This window comes from Rhinolophus ferrumequinum, chromosome 20 (assembly GCF_004115265.2).
Source record: "Rhinolophus ferrumequinum isolate MPI-CBG mRhiFer1 chromosome 20, mRhiFer1_v1.p, whole genome shotgun sequence".
Classification (NCBI taxonomy): Eukaryota; Metazoa; Chordata; class Mammalia; order Chiroptera; family Rhinolophidae; genus Rhinolophus; species Rhinolophus ferrumequinum.
Genome location: NC_046303.1, coordinates 31,448,534 through 31,456,142, shown reverse-complemented (window position 1 = coordinate 31,456,142; position 7,609 = coordinate 31,448,534).

Sequence of the window (7,609 nt, the reverse complement as noted above, 5' to 3'; positions counted from 1 at the left end):
TAAGTAAAGTTCTTAGTTTCATTCTGAGGATTCAGCTAATAATGAAGCCACATGGTAAATGTCTAATCCTTTGTTCAGTTACTTCCTGAACACCATGGGGAAGGTCTGCCCCCACTCAGGACTTAGGTACAGACTGTGATGTCCTGGGAGTTATCTGTGCTGAGTGTATTTAGCAGGGGGAGTACCAGACCCCAACCAGGCTGATACAAGTACCAAGTGAAGGGGGGATACAGCCAGGGGTCCTTCTTTGCCAGGCAGGGCCTTACCAGATTAATCTTCCACTTTACGTCCTTTTAGAGGCTCCCTCATCAATATCCTTAGATCCTCAATGAGGCTAGTTGGGATCACACCTCAAGGTGGATCCAACAAATTATAACATATGATTCAACAAGAACTTATCATACTTGTTGAATCATATGACCAGGAGAAGTAGGAGTTAGTCAGGAAGAAGAAGGAGTGGTGAGGCCCATAGAAATATGGCAGGGTATCTGCAAAGTACTGGGGAATTGGAACCAAAATAAGATAAATCCAGTATGGACAGAGCAGTGATTCTCATATCAGATGGTAAGAATCACCTGGAGGGCTTGTTTAAAACACAGATGTCTGAGCCCCACCCCAAGAGTTTCTGTTTTGTTAGATTTGGGGCAGGACCTGAGAATTTGCATCTCTAACAAGTTCACACTGATGCTGATGCGACTGATCCAAGGACCACCTTTGAGAACCACTGGACTGCAGCATAAAGAACCAAGAGGAAGATGGTAAGAATCGAATCAAGAAAGGTAGGCAGGGCCTTGGAGGTCAAGTTAAAAAACTGAATTATATCCTAGGGGCATTGGGAAACTGTTGGAGTGACATGACCCAGTAGATGTTTTAGAAACATCACTTCATAATGATGAGAATGAAGTAAGAAAGAAGTAGGAGACTTGTCTCTCCTAGAAGCAGAGAGAATGCTTGGAGGCCTTTGTTATAGTACTCTGGATGAGATACATGATGGCAATTGGAGAGGCAATGGGGATTAAGTATTTCCCAATGCCCTTAGAACTGGATGGCTTTGAGAAATATTTAGGTGAAGCTGGGGTACTGATAGTATTGGCAATTGGCTGGATGTGGACAGAGGGATGGTGAGGGAGAGGGACAAATTAAGGAAGGTGCCTAGGCTTGGAGAATCCGGTAGAGAGGGTGGTATTCATGGATATGTGGACCAGAGAGCAGGAGCAATGTAGATAGAAAAAACAGAGAGTCCATTGAAAGCTCTGACTTCCATTATAATATTATAGGAGAAATCTTTTAAGTTTTCTTCAAAATGGAGTGACACGTCACGTTTATCGTGATCATCGCCTTCAGGCTCCATGCAAATAAGTATATTGGTTTATTGGTTACATTTGCTCTTTCTGAAGAAAAATCTGAATAATGCATCCTGCAACTCAATACTACAAGTGATGGAACAGCTGGGTTCCATGATTTTGAAAGTTTGAAAACTTGGGTACTACTTTCTGCTCTAGTGAGAAACATTATTTCTTTGAACATTCAAACATTATCAAGAATTGCATCACAGATAAGCTAGAAAAATAATTTCATCCTTTACACGTAAAGAATTCCGAGAAATTGATAAGAAAAAGGCCAACATCCTAAAAAAAAAAAAAAAGTGACAAGAACGTTCACAGAAAAATAAATACAAATCTCCTTAAATAACTGAAAGTGTGCTTAACCTCACTTGTAATAAGAAAATGAAAATTAAAACACACTGGGATATCATTTTTAAATGATTTGCAAAACTTTGAAAGTTTGACAACAAAACATGTTGGTGAAGCTTTCGGGAAATTCTTACACAGTGCCAAATGTTACAGTGCCTGCAGTGACTTATAAAATACCTGTTAAACTTACAAAATGCACTTACCCTTGACCCAGCTTTTATCCCTTTTGATTCACTTCCAGGAATTTATTGCACAGATATACCTATACACATACAAAATAAAGTATGTGCAAGATTCCTTATTGCAGAGCAAATAATTGGACTGGTTTAATAAACTATGACATACTGGGCAGCCATAAAACAAGAATTAGTGAAATTCACTTTGTAATGATGTGAAACATGTCAAAAATTATCTTTAAGTGAGAAAAGGAATATGCAGAACTGTGTGTAGTCTGATACCTTTTGTGAAGGGGAAAAATGAGAATATGTAGTTGTATCTGCTTGTATGTATATAAAATTTTTAGGAAGATCCATAAGAAAGTTATAAATTGATTTCCTGGGGCAGATGTGAAGGTGACTTCTCACTGTGTATGTTTTTATATCATTTTGATCTTTGAAACATGTGAAAAGAAACACTTATGGAAACAATGACCCATAATTCAGAAGAAAATGCCTAAATATATACATGCAACACACATGGTGTGGAGGTTCTGAGCAGCTATGGCCTCACATGTCTTCACTCAGTCAACGCTAACACTGTGCACATTTGTTTCAAAGAAAAACAGGCCACATGTATCACTATGAGGTGATGACTCACCAGATATGCTCATGTCCATTGGATACACATTGTTCTCTAGAATGGTGTGTGGGTGGGGCCGTGGGAGATTGAGAGTGAAGGGGAGAAACATTTCTTGTCATTCAACATTTAGCAATATTTGATGATTGCTTAGGACTACTTGTTCAGCACTGAAGACAGTGCAAGCAAGATACCCTTGCCTTCAAGGAATTTACATTCTGGTGGGGACATACATTTTTGGAAGGGAGGGAGGGAGGGAGGGAGGGAGGAAGGAAGGAAGGAAGGAAGGAAGCAAAGGAGGAGGAAGGAGAGAAGGAGAGAAGGAGGGAGGAAAGGGGAAGGGAAAAAAAAGACAGTAAGCAAGCAAATTGTTTTGTTTGCTTTTATGAAATGGTTAGTCAAGTGTGGCTACAAAAGGAGACAGAGAGGCTCAGGAAAAAAACAAAAACAGTTTATTATACTCACAAGTCCTAGAGACAAGAGGCCTGGCACAACATGCAGGACTACATGGCAAAGACACCAGGTGGTCAGGTGGCAGAAGACGGAAGAGGAATTGTTAGGCTCCTGCCTTTATTGGGCTTTCCTCAGGAAAGGCAAGACAGGGCAGGCTGAACAGTTTAGGGTTCACTGGTTTGAATAATTTCACTGGGCTTTGGGCAATAAGGTGGTCCCCATTTGCCTGGTACCTGCACCTGGTATGATTATGACAGCAGAACATTGTCTCCTGGAGTGTATGGGCGGGATAGAGGAGGTATGTCTCCAGATTGGTTAGTTTGCCTACTAAAGACATGCTCTGCTGAGCCTTTTGCTCTAAGTATTGGAAAGGGCTCTCAAGAGGTGACATTAAATTGAGACCGAAAATAAGAGAAGAAGCTAGGTTTATAAAGAGTGGAGGAGGAACATTCCAGGTGAAGGAAAGAGCTTGCTTGGTATATGACCTCTACTTCAGCATGGCTCAAGCATTTGCAGGGAGGAAAGTGGTGCCAGGTGAAGGAGGAAAAGGAAGAAGAGCAAATCACACAAGCAAGACCAGCAAGCCTTCGAAAAGAGACTGGATGACACAGAAAGGTTCTGAGCAGGAGATAATGTGATCTGAGTACTTTGCTACTGAGTACAAATTGGATTGGGAAAATACTGATACACAGGCGCTCGCTTGGAAAACTATTTTGGGGAAGTGGTAGTGGAGGGCTCACCCACAGAGCTGGCAGTGGAGGTAGGAGGAAAATAGATCTGAACTATCACTTGGAGATAGAATCAGGTAGAGTTTCTGATGGTTAAAGATAAAATCAAGGATGACTGCAAGGTTGGAGCTGGCAATATTAATTTTGGAGTACAGATGGTCCCTGACTGGTTTGACTTATAATTGTTTGACTTCAGGATGGTGTGAAAGCCATACGCATTCAATGCTGTCTTTCAAATTGTGAAGTTTGATCTTTTCTCAGGCCAGCGATTCCTGGCGTGATGCTGGACAGTGGTAGTGAGCCACAGCTCCCCACCAGCCGCGCCGTTGCGAGGGCAAACCACCAGTACTCTACACTGTACCGTGCCACCCGCTTCTGACGGATATCATGTCCTAGCACGTTTAAGGTACGCTGGGCCAAGCTATGATGTTCATTTGATTCGGTGTATTAAATGCATTTTTGACTTAACGATAATTTTAACTTGCTACAGAAACGTTGATGGGGACATAATCCCCTCATACGTACAGTAGCATCTGTAATCGGCATAGAGGTGGCAAACTCATTGGAATGAATGGGCGAGGTGAAAGAGGAAAGAGCACCCAATTCTAGCCCTAACGGACCATTACATTTCTGTTTTGGGTGAGGTCCAGAAACCAGCAAATGAGGCAAAAGGGGTAACCAGTAAAGTAAGAGGAGAATAATATTGTGAAAGCCAAGACAGAAGAGTGTCTCAGGAAGGAAAGAACAGTAGAGCAGGCTAAATGTTCATAAGAAGTCAAGAAGATGAAAGCAGAGAAGAGAGGTCATTAGATTTGGCAACGTGGAGGTCATTGATGAACTTGACAAGAGCAGTTTCTGTGTGGTGAAAACAGAAGCTAGACCATAGTTGGTTGAGAGGTGAATGGGTAATGAATAAGTGGACACAGTGTGTATTTCAAGGGGTTTATTTATGATAGGTGTATTAATTATGAGGCACTAAATTATCCCCAAACATAGCAGCTTAAAACATATTACCTCATATTATTTTAAACATATCACCTCTTGTTGTAGGTCATACGTTGGAAGCATTTTGGTTTTACCTGGTTCTGGCTCAGGTTTATTCCTGACGTTGCAGTCGTCTGAAGGCACTTCCAGTATGGCTCCCCTACATGGCTGTTGGCAGGACGCCTTAGTTCTTTGATAAGTGGAACTCTCCATAGCGCTACTTGAGAAACGTCCTCATGCTAGCTTTTACCAGAGTGAGTGATCTGAGCAAGGGAGCAAGGAGAAAGCCTCAATGCCTTTTATGACAGAGTCTTAAAAGTTACATGCTGTCACTTCTGCCATTTTGTATGTTTTAGAAGTCAGTCACTAAATGACTTTAGAGTCAGCCCACTCTAAAGGCGTGGTGTATTAGGCTCACCTTTAGAAGGCAGGAATGTCAAATATGTGGACCTATTTTAAACCACCACAGTGGGGTCAGATAAATTATGCAGTGATTAGAAATGTAAGGTCAAGGGAGTGTTGTTTTTTAAAATGGGAGATGCAATTAGCATATCTTTGTGCTGATGAAAATGAATCAGTACAAAAAATTTGATGAAGCAGAAGAAAGAAGGGACAACAGAAAAAGGGAAATCCTAAGAACTGGACTTTTATAGCAAGAACAACTTCTCCACTGTAACACCAGGCATAGGAGAAGATAGAGGCAACTACCTTGAGAGTTGTAGATTTGGTGGGAAAATAGGAGGGAGCTCATGTCTGATTGCTTCCTCTTTTCTCAATGAATTATAAGGCAAGGCTTTCAGGTAAAATTGTGAGTAAGTGAGGGATTGTGGAAGTCTGAAGAGAAAGAGAAGGTATGAAATTATTAATGCAAGGAGTAGAAAAACGAACCTGCTAAAAAAAAACGAGCAGAATTACTGGCATTTTGAAGACCAAATCTGTGATTTGACATTAATTTAAAGAGAAACCATTCAGCTGTTCTGTGATTTTTTTCTGAAGCAACATATAGCTGCTCAGGTGTGGGTATAAAGAAATGATTTGAGTTCTTCCACAGAACCCAATAGGAGAGAAGTACAAAAGTGGTTGAGAGTATGTTCAAGGAAATGATTAAAGGAAGGAAGAAGGTAGACTGGACAAGGAGAGAACTTATGCACAGAGGAGACTGTTGGAAGGCAAGAAAGTTCTGGGGCAGGAGTTGTCAATGGATTTGAGCAGCTGGAACAACTTCAAAAATAACAATGGCGCTGCCTGAACAAGTGACTTGGGAAGGCAGTATGTGGTTGGTGGGGAGTCTGAGACTTGACATAAAGGTTTCAAAGGTCAGGACGTTTGGTTAATAGAACATGGCCATGGGAATGGATGGCTGAGGCAGAGTGGAGGAAAAGGGTATTGGGAATGAAGAGATCTAGGCACTAAGAAGCTGCATGATGGAGGATTTATCCATGTAGTGTTTTAAGTCACTGGGAAAGAAAATGGGATAGAGGCTTTCAGTTTTTATAAGATCATTGAACTAAATCCCTACAAAATGATTTTAGAGATAGAAATTCAGGTAGGAATCTGTGAAAGAAAACGAGATATCGCTCTATGATCTGACAGTAAATGAGTTCCAGGAAAACAGAGAGTGCATGTAGAAGAGTGAGAAGGGGAGATGAAGAGCAGAGAAATTTCTTTAAATAGAATACAGCCCACCAATAGCAATACTAGAAATAACAGAAGAAAAATCACCACTGTGCAACTCCAATATAAAAATAATTCAGGCCCCAATTGTTAATAGATGCTAAAACCAAATAGGCAAAAAGCTTTAGAGAACAGAATATTCACTCGGATTTATAAAAAGAAAGGAAACAACCCTGTTGATTTCACAGTCACCACCTTCATCAGTTATTCAAATTTAATATAAAAAATAGTGGAATTACTGGGGCAGCTGCTTAGCTCAGTTGGTTAGAGTAAGGTGCTCTTAACAACAAGGTTGCCGGTTCTATCCCTGCATGGGATAAATTTATTTTATGCCTCCTGTATTCTGGTACTTTTTATGAATGTTGCTTTTAAGAGTCATTGTTATCATCTAAAATTTGAAATATACGCTTCTTGGTTTTGGATCCCTAGTGAACAATATTTAATCTTACTTTATTCATCTGTGACTTAACATTTTTCCTATGGATAATGGAAACACCAAAAAAAAAAAAAGCAATTATGTTAGCATGAAATAATTCCAATATATATTAGTGACTGACTATTTAAAACTGTAAATGAAAACACAGGCCAAATGGACAGAGGCCACGTTTAAGAATACTGTAGCAATCTACACTTAAAAGCCATTTAAATGATTTGCCTAAAAGCAAAAACCAAACATAGAGAGAAAACAAAAGAAACTATACATTAGGAAGAGTAAATAACCAGATCCTGACTAGTTCCATGGCAGTAGCTTCATGTAAAGTGGGTGATGGTACAGCCCCTCGCCTCCGAAATAGATGGTGAGTCACTCCTTACTAGGTGGGTGACTTTGAACATCCGTGAAATGTTAACAGTGGTATATCCGTACCTACTCCCTCAGGGCCGTAATTAGGATTAAATGAGATAATGAATGTACCATTTTCAGTCCATTGTCTGCCAGATGATAAGTAATCAACAAATATGTTGACCATAACAATGCTGCAGTTGGGAAAAGTATGAGAACTGAAGTAAAGTGCTTTGATAACGTACAGTACAAAGAACCACATGAAAGTCTCTCTCCAGGGCTTAGGATGATTTTATAGGAGATACAGTGAGTGGAAGGAACTCTACCCTATAAGGCAGGCACCCTTGGCCTTGATCCTAGTGTTGTGGATTAACCATGTGGCCCTGGACAGCTGACTTCATCTCTCCTGAGGAAGTTCACAGTTGTGTTCAATGAGGAGGAGGCTTGATTTTCCAGCTCTCCAACCTTTTATCTCTTCTTCCTATGCAAGGTGGTCTCCC